An 18581-nucleotide genomic window follows, 5' to 3' on the forward strand; every position below is an offset into this window, starting at 1 on the left:
GTGGCACTAATGAAGGAAGAGGTCAACGTTACGTTCTTCTTTAAAATGCAAGGCCAGGAAAAGTGGCAGCGGTGGGATTTGAACCCACGCCTCCGAAGAGACTGGAGCCTTAATCCAGCGCCTTAGACCGCTCGGCCACGCTACCTCCCTGCTAGTCGCCGAAAGCGGAACTTGACCCGTTGCCCGGCCCGCTTTAGTGCTTTGCCTTTTCTCCTTGGAAAGTCTGGAGACAGGCAGTGGAAGGGCAGGCAAACTGTCAGGTGCGCAGAGGAGGGGAGACCATGAGGCAAGGTGGGAGATGGGGGCAAGAAGTGAGAAAAAAACTAATCGCAAGCTAGGGCAGGATTCGGAAAGTGAAGCCGAAAAGGGGCTTAGCATGCAGCCCAGGGGTTTCTTTGACTGTCCTAAGCCCACAGGGACTTTGCCGTCCTCAGCTCATGAGACTTGAGATGGGTAGCTTGATTTGCTGAGGAAATGCGGGATGACAGATTCAACTCTGGAGTCAAACATAGCCCGGAACTATCGCCTTAAACTGAGTTTTAAGCCTGGTGCCGATAAAAAGAAAGAAATTAGCCTTAGATCGGGCAAGCCGTTTGACGGGGGAAAATGAGACCCCCTAGGCCAGCTAGGTGGTCGCTGGATGCTGTGCAGACATCAGCAGCTGTTCATTTCATGCCCTCACGTCTCCTCGTTAGTATAGTGGTCAGTATCCCCGCCTGTCACCCGGGAGACCGGGGTTCTTCTGGATTTTTTTTAGTTCTTGACAAATATTCTTGAAGATTAGGCTGAGTCAAGTAGGGAATGGGTGCCAAGAACTGACTCTTTAAGAAAAAAGCACCGGCAACGCTAGTCATCGTACAATATTTGTGCACAATTGCTTACATTAGGCGGCCGGTCCACTTTATTGAGTCCCCCTCAGCACCATTTAGTGCTCCTGTTGTCTGCGAAGTCCAAATTGTAACCCTGAATCAGTTCCTCTTCTGACCCTTTGTATCATGTTACATGACGAGTAATGATCACCTGTTAGCTTTATCCCTAATTATAACTCTCACTCTTTCCCTGCATCTAACCCTAGCTCTAATCCCATCATTAACCTCGGTCCGGGCACACGCGTGAACCCCTACTCTCATCTCAGCCTCTCCTGGTGATACATCACACCTGGGATCGTTTGCTCCCTGTGGGCTGTGGGAAATTTGCTACCAGCACGCCCTGGAAGTGGGGCTCATTCCGCTGCAACGGGAGGTCTTCCCAGGACGCGTCACAGCTCAACGCAAGAGCTCCTGGGTTTCGAAGGCTCTTGCAGCAAGCCTTCACAAAGCAGCAGGGAGCGCCGTTCCAGATGGGAAACTTGAGACTGGATGTCCAGAAAAGCAAGACGTCAGAAGCGAAACCTTTTTCCTGCAGGGTGTGGCATACCATCCGCTTGCTCATTGCGACAGAGGTGGCACTAATGAAGGAAGAGGTCAACGTTACGTTCTTCTTTAAAATGCAAGGCCAGGAAAAGTGGCAGCGGTGGGATTTGAACCCACGCCTCCGAAGAGACTGGAGCCTTAATCCAGCGCCTTAGACCGCTCGGCCACGCTACCTCCCTGCTAGTTGCCGAAAGCGGAACTTGACCCGTTGCCCGGCCCGCTTTAGTGCTTTGCCTTTTCTCCTTGGAAAGTCTGGAGACAGGCAGTGGAAGGGCAGGCAAACTGTCAGGTGCGCAGAGGAGGGGAGACCATGAGGCAAGGTGGGAGATGGGGGCAAGAAGTGAGAAAAAAACTAATCGCAAGCTAGGGCAGGATTCGGAAAGTGAAGCCGAAAAGGGGCTTAGCATGCAGCCCAGGGGTTTCTTTGACTGTCCTAAGCCCACAGGGACTTTGCCGTCCTCAGCTCATGAGACTTGAGATGGGTAGCTTGATTTGCTGAGGAAATGCGGGATGACAGATTCAACTCTGGAGTCAAACATAGCCCGGAACTATCGCCTTAAACTGAGTTTTAAGCCTGGTGCCGATAAAAAGAAAGAAATTAGCCTTAGATCGGGCAAGCCGTTTGACGGGGGAAAATGAGACCCCCTAGGCCAGCTAGGTGGTCGCTGGATGCTGTGCAGACATCAGCAGCTGTTCATTTCATGCCCTCACGTCTCCTCGTTAGTATAGTGGTCAGTATCCCCGCCTGTCACGCGGGAGACCGGGTTCCCCGACGGGGAGGTTAAACCTCTTCTGGATTTTTTTTAGTTCTTGACAAATATTCTTGAAGATTAGGCTGAGTCAAGTAGGGAATGGGTGCCAAGAACTGACTCTTTAAGAAAAAAGCACCGGCAACGCTAGTCATCGTGCAATATTTGTGCACAATTGCTTACATTAGGCGGCCGGTCCACTTTATTGAGTCCCCCTCAGCACCATTTAGTGCTCCTGTTGTCTGCGAAGTCCAAATTGTAACCCTGAATCAGTTCCTCTTCTGACCCTTTGTATCATGTTACATGACGAGTAATGATCACCTGTTAGCTTTATCCCTAATTATAACTCTCACTCTTTCCCTGCATCTAACCCTAGCTCTAATCCCATCATTAACCTCGGTCCGGGCACACGCGTGAACCCTTACTCTCATCTCAGCCTCTCCTGGTGATACATCACACCTGGGATCGTTTGCTCCCTGTGGGCTGTGGGAAATTTGCTACCAGCACGCCCTGGAAGTGGGGCTCATTCCGCTGCAACGGGAGGTCTTCCCAGGACGCGTCACAGCTCAACGCAAGAGCTCCTGGGTTTCGAAGGCTCTTGCAGCAAGCCTTCACAAAGCAGCAGGGAGCGCCGTTCCAGATGGGAAACTTGAGACTGGATGTCCAGAAAAGCAAGACGTCAGAAGCGAAACCTTTTTCCTGCAGGGTGTGGCATACCATCCGCTTGCTCATTGCGACAGAGGTGGCACTAATGAAGGAAGAGGTCAACGTTACGTTCTTCTTTAAAATGCAAGGCCAGGAAAAGTGGCAGCGGTGGGATTTGAACCCACGCCTCCGAAGAGACTGGAGCCTTAATCCAGCGCCTTAGACCGCTCGGCCACGCTACCTCCCTGCTAGTCGCCGAAAGCGGAACTTGACCCGTTGCCCGGCCCGCTTTAGTGCTTTGCCTTTTCTCCTTGGAAAGTCTGGAGACAGGCAGTGGAAGGGCAGGCAAACTGTCAGGTGCGCAGAGGAGGGGAGACCATGAGGCAAGGTGGGAGATGGGGGCAAGAAGTGAGAAAAAAACTAATCGCAAGCTAGGGCAGGATTCGGAAAGTGAAGCCGAAAAGGGGCTTAGCATGCAGCCCAGGGGTTTCTTTGACTGTCCTAAGCCCACAGGGACTTTGCCGTCCTCAGCTCATGAGACTTGAGATGGGTAGCTTGATTTGCTGAGGAAATGCGGGATGACAGATTCAACTCTGGAGTCAAACATAGCCCGGAACTATCGCCTTAAACTGAGTTTTAAGCCTGGTGCCGATAAAAAGAAAGAAATTAGCCTTAGATCGGGCAAGCCGTTTGACGGGGGAAAATGAGACCCCCTAGGCCATCTAGGTGGTCGCTGGATGCTGTGCAGACATCAGCAGCTGTTCATTTCGTGCCCTCACGTCTCCTCGTTAGTATAATGGTCAGTATCCCCGCCTGTCACGCGGGAGACCGGGGTTCAATTCCCCGACGGGGAGGTTAAACCTTTTCTGGATTTTTTTTAGTTCTTGACAAATATTCTTGAAGATTAGGCTGAGTCAAGTAGGGAATGGGTGCCAAGAACTGACTCTTTAAGAAAAAAGCACCGGCAACGCTAGTCATCGTACAATATTTGTGCACAATTGCTTACATTAGGCGGCCGGTCCACTTTATTGAGTCCCCCTCAGCACCATTTAGTGCTCCTGTTGTCTGCGAAGTCCAAATTGTAACCCTGAATCAGTTCCTCTTCTGACCCTTTGTATCATGTTACATGACGAGTAATGATCACCTGTTAGCTTTATCCCTAATTATAACTCTCACTCTTTCCCTGCATCTAACCCTAGCTCTAATCCCATCATTAACCTCGGTCCGGGCACACGCGTGAACCCTTACTCTCATCTCAGCCTCTCCTGGTGATACATCACACCTGGGATCGTTTGCTCCCTGTGGGCTGTGGGAAATTTGCTACCAGCACGCCCTGGAAGTGGGGCTCATTCCGCTGCAACGGGAGGTCTTCCCAGGACGCGTCACAGCTCAACGCAAGAGCTCCTGGGTTTCGAAGGCTCTTGCAGCAAGCCTTCACAAAGCAGCAGGGAGCGCCGTTCCAGATGGGAAACTTGAGACTGGATGTCCAGAAAAGCAAGACGTCAGAAGCGAAACCTTTTTCCTGCAGGGTGTGGCATACCATCCGCTTGCTCATTGCGACAGAGGTGGCACTAATGAAGGAAGAGGTCAACGTTACGTTCTTCTTTAAAATGCAAGGCCAGGAAAAGTGGCAGCGGTGGGATTTGAACCCACGCCTCCGAAGAGACTGGAGCCTTAATCCAGCGCCTTAGACCGCTCGGCCACGCTACCTCCCTGCTAGTCGCCGAAAGCGGAACTTGACCCGTTGCCCGGCCCGCTTTAGTGCTTTGCCTTTTCTCCTTGGAAAGTCTGGAGACAGGCAGTGGAAGGGCAGGCAAACTGTCAGGTGCGCAGAGGAGGGGAGACCATGAGGCAAGGTGGGAGATGGGGGCAAGAAGTGAGAAAAAAACTAATCGCAAGCTAGGGCAGGATTCGGAAAGTGAAGCCGAAAAGGGGCTTAGCATGCAGCCCAGGGGTTTCTTTGACTGTCCTAAGCCCACAGGGACTTTGCCGTCCTCAGCTCATGAGACTTGAGATGGGTAGCTTGATTTGCTGAGGAAATGCGGGATGACAGATTCAACTCTGGAGTCAAACATAGCCCGGAACTATCGCCTTAAACTGAGTTTTAAGCCTGGTGCCGATAAAAAGAAAGAAATTAGCCTTAGATCGGGCAAGCCGTTTGACGGGGGAAAATGAGACCCCCTAGGCCATCTAGGTGGTCGCTGGATGCTGTGCAGACATCAGCAGCTGTTCATTTCGTGCCCTCACGTCTCCTCGTTAGTATAGTGGTCAGTATCCCCGCCTGTCACGCGGGAGACCGGGGTTCAATTCCCCGACGGGGAGGTTAAACCTTTTCTGGATTTTTTTTAGTTCTTGACAAATATTCTTGAAGATTAGGCTGAGTCAAGTAGGGAATGGGTGCCAAGAACTGACTCTTTAAGAAAAAAGCACCGGCAACGCTAGTCATCGTACAATATTTGTGCACAATTGCTTACATTAGGCGGCCGGTCCACTTTATTGAGTCCCCCTCAGCACCATTTAGTGCTCCTGTTGTCTGCGAAGTCCAAATTGTAACCCTGAATCAGTTCCTCTTCTGACCCTTTGTATCATGTTACATGACGAGTAATGATCACCTGTTAGCTTTATCCCTAATTATAACTCTCACTCTTTCCCTGCATCTAACCCTAGCTCTAATCCCATCATTAACCTCGGTCCGGGCACACGCGTGAACCCCTACTCTCATCTCAGCCTCTCCTGGTGATACATCACACCTGGGATCGTTTGCTCCCTGTGGGCTGTGGGAAATTTGCTACCAGCACGCCCTGGAAGTGGGGCTCATTCCGCTGCAACGGGAGGTCTTCCCAGGACGCGTCACAGCTCAACGCAAGAGCTCCTGGGTTTCGAAGGCTCTTGCAGCAAGCCTTCACAAAGCAGCAGGGAGCGCCGTTCCAGATGGGAAACTTGAGACTGGATGTCCAGAAAAGCAAGACGTCAGAAACGAAACCTTTTTCCTGCAGGGTGTGGCATACCATCCGCTTGCTCATTGCGACAGAGGTGGCACTAATGAAGGAAGAGGTCAACGTTACGTTCTTCTTTAAAATGCAAGGCCAGGAAAAGTGGCAGCGGTGGGATTTGAACCCACGCCTCCGAAGAGACTGGAGCCTTAATCCAGCGCCTTATACCGCTCGGCCACGCTACCTCCCTACTAGTTGCCGAAAGCGGAACTTGACCCGTTGCCCGGCCCGCTTTAGTGCTTTGCCTTTTCTCCTTGGAAAGTCTGGAGACAGGCAGTGGAAGGGCAGGCAAACTGTCAGGTGCGCAGAGGAGGGGAGACCATGAGGCAAGGTGGGAGATGGGGGCAAGAAGTGAGAAAAAAACTAATCGCAAGCTAGGGCAGGATTTGGAAAGTGAAGCCGAAAAGGGGCTTAGCATGCAGCCCAGGGGTTTCTTTGACTGTCCTAAGCCCACAGGGACTTTGCCGTCCTCAGCTCATGAGACTTGAGATGGGTAGCTTGATTTGCTGAGGAAATGCGGGATGACAGATTCAACTCTGGAGTCAAACATAGCCCGGAACTATCGCCTTAAACTGAGTTTTAAGCCTGGTGCCGATAAAAAGAAAGAAATTAGCCTTAGATCGGGCAAGCCGTTTGACGGGGGAAAATGAGACCCCCCTAGGCCAGCTAGGTGGTCGCTGGATGCTGTGCAGACATCAGCAGCTGTTCATTTCATGCCCTCACGTCTCCTCGTTAGTATAGTGGTCAGTATCCCCGCCTGTCACCCGGGAGACCGGGGTTCTTCTGGATTTTTTTTAGTTCTTGACAAATATTCTTGAAGATTAGGCTGAGTCAAGTAGGGAATGGGTGCCAAGAACTGACTCTTTAAGAAAAAAGCACCGGCAACGCTAGTCATCGTACAATATTTGTGCACAATTGCTTACATTAGGCGGCCGGTCCACTTTATTGAGTCCCCCTCAGCACCATTTAGTGCTCCTGTTGTCTGCGAAGTCCAAATTGTAACCCTGAATCAGTTCCTCTTCTGACCCTTTGTATCATGTTACATGACGAGTAATGATCACCTGTTAGCTTTATCCCTAATTATAACTCTCACTCTTTCCCTGCATCTAACCCTAGCTCTAATCCCATCATTAACCTCGGTCCGGGCACACGCGTGAACCCCTACTCTCATCTCAGCCTCTCCTGGTGATACATCACACCTGGGATCGTTTGCTCCCTGTGGGCTGTGGGAAATTTGCTACCAGCACGCCCTGGAAGTGGGGCTCATTCCGCTGCAACGGGAGGTCTTCCCAGGACGCGTCACAGCTCAACGCAAGAGCTCCTGGGTTTCGAAGGCTCTTGCAGCAAGCCTTCACAAAGCAGCAGGGAGCGCCGTTCCAGATGGGAAACTTGAGACTGGATGTCCAGAAAAGCAAGACGTCAGAAGCGAAACCTTTTTCCTGCAGGGTGTGGCATACCATCCGCTTGCTCATTGCGACAGAGGTGGCACTAATGAAGGAAGAGGTCAACGTTACGTTCTTCTTTAAAATGCAAGGCCAGGAAAAGTGGCAGCGGTGGGATTTGAACCCACGCCTCCGAAGAGACTGGAGCCTTAATCCAGCGCCTTAGACCGCTCGGCCACGCTACCTCCCTGCTAGTCACCGAAAGCGGAACTTGACCCGTTGCCCGGCCCGCTTTAGTGCTTTGCCTTTTCTCCTTGGAAAGTCTGGAGACAGGCAGTGGAAGGGCAGGCAAACTGTCAGGTGCGCAGAGGAGGGGAGACCATGAGGCAAGGTGGGAGATGGGGGCAAGAAGTGAGAAAAAAACTAATCGCAAGCTAGGGCAGGATTCGGAAAGTGAAGCCGAAAAGGGGCTTAGCATGCAGCCCAGGGGTTTCTTTGACTGTCCTAAGCCCACAGGGACTTTGCCGTCCTCAGCTCATGAGACTTGAGATGGGTAGCTTGATTTGCTGAGGAAATGCGGGATGACAGATTCAACTCTGGAGTCAAACATAGCCCGGAACTATCGCCTTAAACTGAGTTTTAAGCCTGGTGCCGATAAAAAGAAAGAAATTAGCCTTAGATCGGGCAAGCCGTTTGACGGGGGAAAATGAGACCCCCTAGGCCAGCTAGGTGGTCGCTGGATGCTGTGCAGACATCAGCAGCTGTTCATTTCATGCCCTCACGTCTCCTCGTTAGTATAGTGGTCAGTATCCCCGCCTGTCACGCGGGAGACCGGGGTTCAATTCCCCGACGGGGAGGTTAAACCTCTTCTGGATTTTTTTTAGTTCTTGACAAATATTCTTGAAGATTAGGCTGAGTCAAGTAGGGAATGGGTGCCAAGAACTGACTCTTTAAGAAAAAAGCACCGGCAACGCTAGTCATCGTACAATATTTGTGCACAATTGCTTACATTAGGCGGCCGGTCCACTTTATTGAGTCCCCCTCAGCACCATTTAGTGCTCCTGTTGTCTGCGAAGTCCAAATTGTAACCCTGAATCAGTTCCTCTTCTGACCCTTTGTATCATGTTACATGACGAGTAATGATCACCTGTTAGCTTTATCCCTAATTATAACTCTCACTCTTTCCCTGCATCTAACCCTAGCTCTAATCCCATCATTAACCTCGGTCCGGGCACACGCGTGAACCCCTACTCTCATCTCAGCCTCTCCTGGTGATACATCACACCTGGGATCGTTTGCTCCCTGTGGGCTGTGGGAAATTTGCTACCAGCACGCCCTGGAAGTGGGGCTCATTCCGCTGCAACGGGAGGTCTTCCCAGGACGCGTCACAGCTCAACGCAAGAGCTCCTGGGTTTCGAAGGCTCTTGCAGCAAGCCTTCACAAAGCAGCAGGGAGCGCCGTTCCAGATGGGAAACTTGAGACTGGATGTCCAGAAAAGCAAGACGTCAGAAGCGAAACCTTTTTCCTGCAGGGTGTGGCATACCATCCGCTTGCTCATTGCGACAGAGGTGGCACTAATGAAGGAAGAGGTCAACGTTACGTTCTTCTTTAAAATGCAAGGCCAGGAAAAGTGGCAGCGGTGGGATTTGAACCCACGCCTCCGAAGAGACTGGAGCCTTAATCCAGCGCCTTAGACCGCTCGGCCACGCTACCTCCCTGCTAGTCGCCGAAAGCGGAACTTGACCCGTTGCCCGGCCCGCTTTAGTGCTTTGCCTTTTCTCCTTGGAAAGTCTGGAGACAGGCAGTGGAAGGGCAGGCAAACTGTCAGGTGCGCAGAGGAGGGGAGACCATGAGGCAAGGTGGGAGATGGGGGCAAGAAGTGAGAAAAAAACTAATCGCAAGCTAGGGCAGGATTCGGAAAGTGAAGCCGAAAAGGGGCTTAGCATGCAGCCCAGGGGTTTCTTTGACTGTCCTAAGCCCACAGGGACTTTGCCGTCCTCAGCTCATGAGACTTGAGATGGGTAGCTTGATTTGCTGAGGAAATGCGGGATGACAGATTCAACTCTGGAGTCAAACATAGCCCGGAACTATCGCCTTAAACTGAGTTTTAAGCCTGGTGCCGATAAAAAGAAAGAAATTAGCCTTAGATCGGGCAAGCCGTTTGACGGGGGAAAATGAGACCCCCTAGGCCAGCTAGGTGGTCGCTGGATGCTGTGCAGACATCAGCAGCTGTTCATTTCATGCCCTCACGTCTCCTCGTTAGTATAGTGGTCAGTATCCCCGCCTGTCACCCGGGAGACCGGGGTTCTTCTGGATTTTTTTTAGTTCTTGACAAATATTCTTGAAGATTAGGCTGAGTCAAGTAGGGAATGGGTGCCAAGAACTGACTCTTTAAGAAAAAAGCACCGGCAACGCTAGTCATCGTACAATATTTGTGCACAATTGCTTACATTAGGCGGCCGGTCCACTTTATTGAGTCCCCCTCAGCACCATTTAGTGCTCCTGTTGTCTGCGAAGTCCAAATTGTAACCCTGAATCAGTTCCTCTTCTGACCCTTTGTATCATGTTACATGACGAGTAATGATCACCTGTTAGCTTTATCCCTAATTATAACTCTCACTCTTTCCCTGCATCTAACCCTAGCTCTAATCCCATCATTAACCTCGGTCCGGGCACACGCGTGAACCCCTACTCTCATCTCAGCCTCTCCTGGTGATACATCACACCTGGGATCGTTTGCTCCCTGTGGGCTGTGGGAAATTTGCTACCAGCACGCCCTGGAAGTGGGGCTCATTCCGCTGCAACGGGAGGTCTTCCCAGGACGCGTCACAGCTCAACGCAAGAGCTCCTGGGTTTCGAAGGCTCTTGCAGCAAGCCTTCACAAAGCAGCAGGGAGCGCCGTTCCAGATGGGAAACTTGAGACTGGATGTCCAGAAAAGCAAGACGTCAGAAACGAAACCTTTTTCCTGCAGGGTGTGGCATACCATCCGCTTGCTCATTGCGACAGAGGTGGCACTAATGAAGGAAGAGGTCAACGTTACGTTCTTCTTTAAAATGCAAGGCCAGGAAAAGTGGCAGCGGTGGGATTTGAACCCACGCCTCCGAAGAGACTGGAGCCTTAATCCAGCGCCTTATACCGCTCGGCCACGCTACCTCCCTACTAGTTGCCGAAAGCGGAACTTGACCCGTTGCCCGGCCCGCTTTAGTGCTTTGCCTTTTCTCCTTGGAAAGTCTGGAGACAGGCAGTGGAAGGGCAGGCAAACTGTCAGGTGCGCAGAGGAGGGGAGACCATGAGGCAAGGTGGGAGATGGGGGCAAGAAGTGAGAAAAAAACTAATCGCAAGCTAGGGCAGGATTTGGAAAGTGAAGCCGAAAAGGGGCTTAGCATGCAGCCCAGGGGTTTCTTTGACTGTCCTAAGCCCACAGGGACTTTGCCGTCCTCAGCTCATGAGACTTGAGATGGGTAGCTTGATTTGCTGAGGAAATGCGGGATGACAGATTCAACTCTGGAGTCAAACATAGCCCGGAACTATCGCCTTAAACTGAGTTTTAAGCCTGGTGCCGATAAAAAGAAAGAAATTAGCCTTAGATCGGGCAAGCCGTTTGACGGGGGAAAATGAGACCCCCCTAGGCCAGCTAGGTGGTCGCTGGATGCTGTGCAGACATCAGCAGCTGTTCATTTCATGCCCTCACGTCTCCTCGTTAGTATAGTGGTCAGTATCCCCGCCTGTCACGCGGGAGACCGGGGTTCAATTCCCCGACGGGGAGGTTAAACCTTTTCTGGATTTTTTTTAGTTCTTGACAAATATTCTTGAAGATTAGGCTGAGTCAAGTAGGGAATGGGTGCCAAGAACTGACTCTTTAAGAAAAAAGCACCGGCAACGCTAGTCATCGTACAATATTTGTGCACAATTGCTTACATTAGGCGGCCGGTCCACTTTATTGAGTCCCCCTCAGCACCATTTAGTGCTCCTGTTGTCTGCGAAGTCCAAATTGTAACCCTGAATCAGTTCCTCTTCTGACCCTTTGTATCATGTTACATGACGAGTAATGATCACCTGTTAGCTTTATCCCTAATTATAACTCTCACTCTTTCCCTGCATCTAACCCTAGCTCTAATCCCATCATTAACCTCGGTCCGGGCACACGCGTGAACCCCTACTCTCATCTCAGCCTCTCCTGGTGATACATCACACCTGGGATCGTTTGCTCCCTGTGGGCTGTGGGAAATTTGCTACCAGCACGCCCTGGAAGTGGGGCTCATTCCGCTGCAACGGGAGGTCTTCCCAGGACGCGTCACAGCTCAACGCAAGAGCTCCTGGGTTTCGAAGGCTCTTGCAGCAAGCCTTCACAAAGCAGCAGGGAGCGCCGTTCCAGATGGGAAACTTGAGACTGGATGTCCAGAAAAGCAAGACGTCAGAAGCGAAACCTTTTTCCTGCAGGGTGTGGCATACCATCCGCTTGCTCATTGCGACAGAGGTGGCACTAATGAAGGAAGAGGTCAACGTTACGTTCTTCTTTAAAATGCAAGGCCAGGAAAAGTGGCAGCGGTGGGATTTGAACCCACGCCTCCGAAGAGACTGGAGCCTTAATCCAGCGCCTTAGACCGCTCGGCCACGCTACCTCCCTGCTAGTCGCCGAAAGCGGAACTTGACCCGTTGCCCGGCCCGCTTTAGTGCTTTGCCTTTTCTCCTTGGAAAGTCTGGAGACAGGCAGTGGAAGGGCAGGCAAACTGTCAGGTGCGCAGAGGAGGGGAGACCATGAGGCAAGGTGGGAGATGGGGGCAAGAAGTGAGAAAAAAACTAATCGCAAGCTCGGGCAGGATTCGGAAAGTGAAGCCGAAAAGGGGCTTAGCATGCAGCCCAGGGGTTTCTTTGACTGTCCTAAGCCCACAGGGACTTTGCCGTCCTCAGCTCATGAGACTTGAGATGGGTAGCTTGATTTGCTGAGGAAATGCGGGATGACAGATTCAACTCTGGAGTCAAACATAGCCCGGAACTATCGCCTTAAACTGAGTTTTAAGCCTGGTGCCGATAAAAAGAAAGAAATTAGCCTTAGATCGGGCAAGCCGTTTGACGGGGGAAAATGAGACCCCCCTAGGCCAGCTAGGTGGTCGCTGGATGCTGTGCAGACATCAGCAGCTGTTCATTTCATGCCCTCACGTCTCCTCGTTAGTATAGTGGTCAGTATCCCCGCCTGTCACGCGGGAGACCGGGGTTCAATTCCCCGACGGGGAGGTTAAACCTTTTCTGGATTTTTTTTAGTTCTTGACAAATATTCTTGAAGATTAGGCTGAGTCAAGTAGGGAATGGGTGCCAAGAACTGACTCTTTAAGAAAAAAGCACCGGCAACGCTAGTCATCGTACAATATTTGTGCACAATTGCTTACATTAGGCGGCCGGTCCACTTTATTGAGTCCCCCTCAGCACCATTTAGTGCTCCTGTTGTCTGCGAAGTCCAAATTGTAACCCTGAATCAGTTCCTCTTCTGACCCTTTGTATCATGTTACATGACGAGTAATGATCACCTGTTAGCTTTATCCCTAATTATAACTCTCACTCTTTCCCTGCATCTAACCCTAGCTCTAATCCCATCATTAACCTCGGTCCGGGCACACGCGTGAACCCCTACTCTCATCTCAGCCTCTCCTGGTGATACATCACACCTGGGATCGTTTGCTCCCTGTGGGCTGTGGGAAATTTGCTACCAGCACGCCCTGGAAGTGGGGCTCATTCCGCTGCAACGGGAGGTCTTCCCAGGACGCGTCACAGCTCAACGCAAGAGCTCCTGGGTTTCGAAGGCTCTTGCAGCAAGCCTTCACAAAGCAGCAGGGAGCGCCGTTCCAGATGGGAAACTTGAGACTGGATGTCCAGAAAAGCAAGACGTCAGAAACGAAACCTTTTTCCTGCAGGGTGTGGCATACCATCCGCTTGCTCATTGCGACAGAGGTGGCACTAATGAAGGAAGAGGTCAACGTTACGTTCTTCTTTAAAATGCAAGGCCAGGAAAAGTGGCAGCGGTGGGATTTGAACCCACGCCTCCGAAGAGACTGGAGCCTTAATCCAGCGCCTTATACCGCTCGGCCACGCTACCTCCCTACTAGTTGCCGAAAGCGGAACTTGACCCGTTGCCCGGCCCGCTTTAGTGCTTTGCCTTTTCTCCTTGGAAAGTCTGGAGACAGGCAGTGGAAGGGCAGGCAAACTGTCAGGTGCGCAGAGGAGGGGAGACCATGAGGCAAGGTGGGAGATGGGGGCAAGAAGTGAGAAAAAAACTAATCGCAAGCTAGGGCAGGATTTGGAAAGTGAAGCCGAAAAGGGGCTTAGCATGCAGCCCAGGGGTTTCTTTGACTGTCCTAAGCCCACAGGGACTTTGCCGTCCTCAGCTCATGAGACTTGAGATGGGTAGCTTGATTTGCTGAGGAAATGCGGGATGACAGATTCAACTCTGGAGTCAAACATAGCCCGGAACTATCGCCTTAAACTGAGTTTTAAGCCTGGTGCCGATAAAAAGAAAGAAATTAGCCTTAGATCGGGCAAGCCGTTTGACGGGGGAAAATGAGACCCCCTAGGCCAGCTAGGTGGTCGCTGGATGCTGTGCAGACATCAGCAGCTGTTCATTTCATGCCCTCACGTCTCCTCGTTAGTATAGTGGTCAGTATCCCCGCCTGTCACGCGGGAGACCGGGTTCCCCGACGGGGAGGTTAAACCTCTTCTGGATTTTTTTTAGTTCTTGACAAATATTCTTGAAGATTAGGCTGAGTCAAGTAGGGAATGGGTGCCAAGAACTGACTCTTTAAGAAAAAAGCACCGGCAACGCTAGTCATCGTGCAATATTTGTGCACAATTGCTTACATTAGGCGGCCGGTCCACTTTATTGAGTCCCCCTCAGCACCATTTAGTGCTCCTGTTGTCTGCGAAGTCCAAATTGTAACCCTGAATCAGTTCCTCTTCTGACCCTTTGTATCATGTTACATGACGAGTAATGATCACCTGTTAGCTTTATCCCTAATTATAACTCTCACTCTTTCCCTGCATCTAACCCTAGCTCTAATCCCATCATTAACCTCGGTCCGGGCACACGCGTGAACCCTTACTCTCATCTCAGCCTCTCCTGGTGATACATCACACCTGGGATCGTTTGCTCCCTGTGGGCTGTGGGAAATTTGCTACCAGCACGCCCTGGAAGTGGGGCTCATTCCGCTGCAACGGGAGGTCTTCCCAGGACGCGTCACAGCTCAACGCAAGAGCTCCTGGGTTTCGAAGGCTCTTGCAGCAAGCCTTCACAAAGCAGCAGGGAGCGCCGTTCCAGATGGGAAACTTGAGACTGGATGTCCAGAAAAGCAAGACGTCAGAAGCGAAACCTTTTTCCTGCAGGGTGTGGCATACCATCCGCTTGCTCATTGCGACAGAGGTGGCACTAATGAAGGAAGAGGTCAACGTTACGTTCTTCTTTAAAATGCAAGGCCAGGAAAAGTGGCAGCGGTGGGATTTGAACCCACGCCTCCGAAGAGACTGGAGCCTTAATCCAGCGCCTTAGACCGCTCGGCCACGCTACCTCCCTGCTAGTCGCCGAAAGCGGAACTTGACCCGTTGCCCGGCCCGCTTTAGTGCTTTGCCTTTTCTCCTTGGAAAGTCTGGAGACAGGCAGTGGAAGGGCAGGCAAACTGTCAGGTGCGCAGAGGAGGGGAGACCATGAGGCAAGGTGGGAGATGGGGGCAAGAAGTGAGAAAAAAACTAATCGCAAGCTAGGGCAGGATTCGGAAAGTGAAGCCGAAAAGGGGCTTAGCATGCAGCCCAGGGGTTTCTTTGACTGTCCTAAGCCCACAGGGACTTTGCCGTCCTCAGCTCATGAGACTTGAGATGGGTAGCTTGATTTGCTGAGGAAATGCGGGATGACAGATTCAACTCTGGAGTCAAACATAGCCCGGAACTATCGCCTTAAACTGAGTTTTAAGCCTGGTGCCGATAAAAAGAAAGAAATTAGCCTTAGATCGGGCAAGCCGTTTGACGGGGGAAAATGAGACCCCCTAGGCCATCTAGGTGGTCGCTGGATGCTGTGCAGACATCAGCAGCTGTTCATTTCGTGCCCTCACGTCTCCTCGTTAGTATAGTGGTCAGTATCCCCGCCTGTCACGCGGGAGACCGGGGTTCAATTCCCCGACGGGGAGGTTAAACCTTTTCTGGATTTTTTTTAGTTCTTGACAAATATTCTTGAAGATTAGGCTGAGTCAAGTAGGGAATGGGTGCCAAGAACTGACTCTTTAAGAAAAAAGCACCGGCAACGCTAGTCATCGTACAATATTTGTGCACAATTGCTTACATTAGGCGGCCGGTCCACTTTATTGAGTCCCCCTCAGCACCATTTAGTGCTCCTGTTGTCTGCGAAGTCCAAATTGTAACCCTGAATCAGTTCCTCTTCTGACCCTTTGTATCATGTTACATGACGAGTAATGATCACCTGTTAGCTTTATCCCTAATTATAACTCTCACTCTTTCCCTGCATCTAACCCTAGCTCTAATCCCATCATTAACCTCGGTCCGGGCACACGCGTGAACCCTTACTCTCATCTCAGCCTCTCCTGGTGATACATCACACCTGGGATCGTTTGCTCCCTGTGGGCTGTGGGAAATTTGCTACCAGCACGCCCTGGAAGTGGGGCTCATTCCGCTGCAACGGGAGGTCTTCCCAGGACGCGTCACAGCTCAACGCAAGAGCTCCTGGGTTTCGAAGGCTCTTGCAGCAAGCCTTCACAAAGCAGCAGGGAGCGCCGTTCCAGATGGGAAACTTGAGACTGGATGTCCAGAAAAGCAAGACGTCAGAAGCGAAACCTTTTTCCTGCAGGGTGTGGCATACCATCCGCTTGCTCATTGCGACAGAGGTGGCACTAATGAAGGAAGAGGTCAACGTTACGTTCTTCTTTAAAATGCAAGGCCAGGAAAAGTGGCAGCGGTGGGATTTGAACCCACGCCTCCGAAGAGACTGGAGCCTTAATCCAGCGCCTTAGACCGCTCGGCCACGCTACCTCCCTGCTAGTCGCCGAAAGCGGAACTTGACCCGTTGCCCGGCCCGCTTTAGTGCTTTGCCTTTTCTCCTTGGAAAGTCTGGAGACAGGCAGTGGAAGGGCAGGCAAACTGTCAGGTGCGCAGAGGAGGGGAGACCATGAGGCAAGGTGGGAGATGGGGGCAAGAAGTGAGAAAAAAACTAATCGCAAGCTAGGGCAGGATTCGGAAAGTGAAGCCGAAAAGGGGCTTAGCATGCAGCCCAGGGGTTTCTTTGACTGTCCTAAGCCCACAGGGACTTTGCCGTCCTCAGCTCATGAGACTTGAGATGGGTAGCTTGATTTGCTGAGGAAATGCGGGATGACAGATTCAACTCTGGAGTCAAACATAGCCCGGAACTATCGCCTTAAACTGAGTTTTAAGCCTGGTGCCGATAAAAAGAAAGAAATTAGCCTTAGATCGGGCAAGCCGTTTGACGGGGGAAAATGAGACCCCCTAGGCCATCTAGGTGGTCGCTGGATGCTGTGCAGACATCAGCAGCTGTTCATTTCGTGCCCTCACGTCTCCTCGTTAGTATAGTGGTCAGTATCCCCGCCTGTCAAGCGGGAGACCGGGGTTCAATTCCCCGACGGGGAGGTTAAACCTTTTCTGGATTTTTTTTAGTTCTTGACAAATATTCTTGAAGATTAGGCTGAGTCAAGTAGGGAATGGGTGCCAAGAACTGACTCTTTAAGAAAAAAGCACCGGCAACGCTAGTCATCGTACAATATTTGTGCACAATTGCTTACATTAGGCGGCCGGTCCACTTTATTGAGTCCCCCTCAGCACCATTTAGTGCTCCTGTTGTCTGCGAAGTCCAAATTGTAACCCTGAATCAGTTCCTCTTCTGACCCTTTGTATCATGTTACATGACGAGTAATGATCACCTGTTAGCTTTATCCCTAATTATAACTCTCACTCTTTCCCTGCATCTAACCCTAGCTCTAATCCCATCATTAACCTCGGTCCGGGCACACGCGTGAACCCCTACTCTCATCTCAGCCTCTCCTGGTGATACATCACACCTGGGATCGTTTGCTCCCTGTGGGCTGTGGGAAATTTGCTACCAGCACGCCCTGGAAGTGGGGCTCATTCCGCTGCAACGGGAGGTCTTCCCAGGACGCGTCACAGCTCAACGCAAGAGCTCCTGGGTTTCGAAGGCTCTTGCAGCAAGCCTTCACAAAGCAGCAGGGAGCGCCGTTCCAGATGGGAAACTTGAGACTGGATGTCCAGAAAAGCAAGACGTCAGAAACGAAACCTTTTTCCTGCAGGGTGTGGCATACCATCCGCTTGCTCATTGCGACAGAGGTGGCACTAATGAAGGAAGAGGTCAACGTTACGTTCTTCTTTAAAATGCAAGGCCAGGAAAAGTGGCAGCGGTGGGATTTGAACCCACGCCTCCGAAGAGACTGGAGCCTTAATCCAGCGCCTTATACCGCTCGGCCACGCTACCTCCCTACTAGTTGCCGAAAGCGGAACTTGACCCGTTGCCCGGCCCGCTTTAGTGCTTTGCCTTTTCTCCTTGGAAAGTCTGGAGACAGGCAGTGGAAGGGCAGGCAAACTGTCAGGTGCGCAGAGGAGGGGAGACCATGAGGCAAGGTGGGAGATGGGGGCAAGAAGTGAGAAAAAAACTAATCGCAAGCTAGGGCAGGATTTGGAAAGTGAAGCCGAAAAGGGGCTTAGCATGCAGCCCAGGGGTTTCTTTGACTGTCCTAAGCCCACAGGGACTTTGCCGTCCTCAGCTCATGAGACTTGAGATGGGTAGCTTGATTTGCTGAGGAAATGCGGGATGACAGATTCAACTCTGGAGTCAAACATAGCCCGGAACTATCGCCTTAAACTGAGTTTTAAGCCTGGTGCCGATAAAAAGAAAGAAATTAGCCTTAGATCGGGCAAGCCGTTTGACGGGGGAAAATGAGACCCCCCTAGGCCAGCTAGGTGGTCGCTGGATGCTGTGCAGACATCAGCAGCTGTTCATTTCATGCCCTCACGTCTCCTCGTTAGTATAGTGGTCAGTATCCCCGCCTGTCACGCGGGAGACCGGGGTTCAATTCCCCGACGGGGAGGTTAAACCTTTTCTGGATTTTTTTTAGTTCTTGACAAATATTCTTGAAGATTAGGCTGAGTCAAGTAGGGAATGGGTGCCAAGAACTGACTCTTTAAGAAAAAAGCACCGGCAACGCTAGTCATCGTACAATATTTGTGCACAATTGCTTACATTAGGCGGCCGGTCCACTTTATTGAGTCCCCCTCAGCACCATTTAGTGCTCCTGTTGTCTGCGAAGTCCAAATTGTAACCCTGAATCAGTTCCTCTTCTGACCCTTTGTATCATGTTACATGACGAGTAATGATCACCTGTTAG

General features: G+C 51.3%; 7 non-coding genes across 7 annotated transcripts; all 7 read left to right on the forward strand.

Moving 5' to 3' along the window:
- Positions 1-5056: 5056 nt before the first annotated feature.
- On the forward strand, positions 5057-5128 carry TRNAD-GUC (transfer RNA aspartic acid (anticodon GUC)). The gene has a single exon. It is a non-coding gene; the product is annotated as a tRNA-Asp (tRNA).
- Positions 5129-7966: 2838 nt separating this feature from the next.
- On the forward strand, positions 7967-8038 carry TRNAD-GUC (transfer RNA aspartic acid (anticodon GUC)). Its single transcript has one exon. It is a non-coding gene; the product is annotated as a tRNA-Asp (tRNA).
- A 2838-nt stretch (positions 8039-10876) lies between these two features.
- On the forward strand, positions 10877-10948 carry TRNAD-GUC (transfer RNA aspartic acid (anticodon GUC)). The gene has a single exon. It is a non-coding gene; the product is annotated as a tRNA-Asp (tRNA).
- Positions 10949-12345: 1397 nt separating this feature from the next.
- On the forward strand, positions 12346-12417 carry TRNAD-GUC (transfer RNA aspartic acid (anticodon GUC)). The gene has a single exon. It is a non-coding gene; the product is annotated as a tRNA-Asp (tRNA).
- Positions 12418-15275: 2858 nt separating this feature from the next.
- Positions 15276-15347, forward strand: TRNAD-GUC (transfer RNA aspartic acid (anticodon GUC)). Its single transcript has one exon. It is a non-coding gene; the product is annotated as a tRNA-Asp (tRNA).
- Positions 15348-16743: 1396 nt separating this feature from the next.
- On the forward strand, positions 16744-16815 carry TRNAD-GUC (transfer RNA aspartic acid (anticodon GUC)). The gene has a single exon. It is a non-coding gene; the product is annotated as a tRNA-Asp (tRNA).
- Positions 16816-18212: 1397 nt separating this feature from the next.
- TRNAD-GUC (transfer RNA aspartic acid (anticodon GUC)) lies at positions 18213-18284 on the forward strand. The gene has a single exon. It is a non-coding gene; the product is annotated as a tRNA-Asp (tRNA).
- The last annotated feature ends 297 nt before the right edge of the window (positions 18285-18581 follow it).

This window comes from Ambystoma mexicanum, chromosome 1p (genome assembly GCF_040938575.1).
Source record: "Ambystoma mexicanum isolate Mex_15411 chromosome 1p, UKY_AmexF1_1, whole genome shotgun sequence".
Taxonomy (NCBI): domain Eukaryota; kingdom Metazoa; phylum Chordata; class Amphibia; order Caudata; family Ambystomatidae; genus Ambystoma; species Ambystoma mexicanum.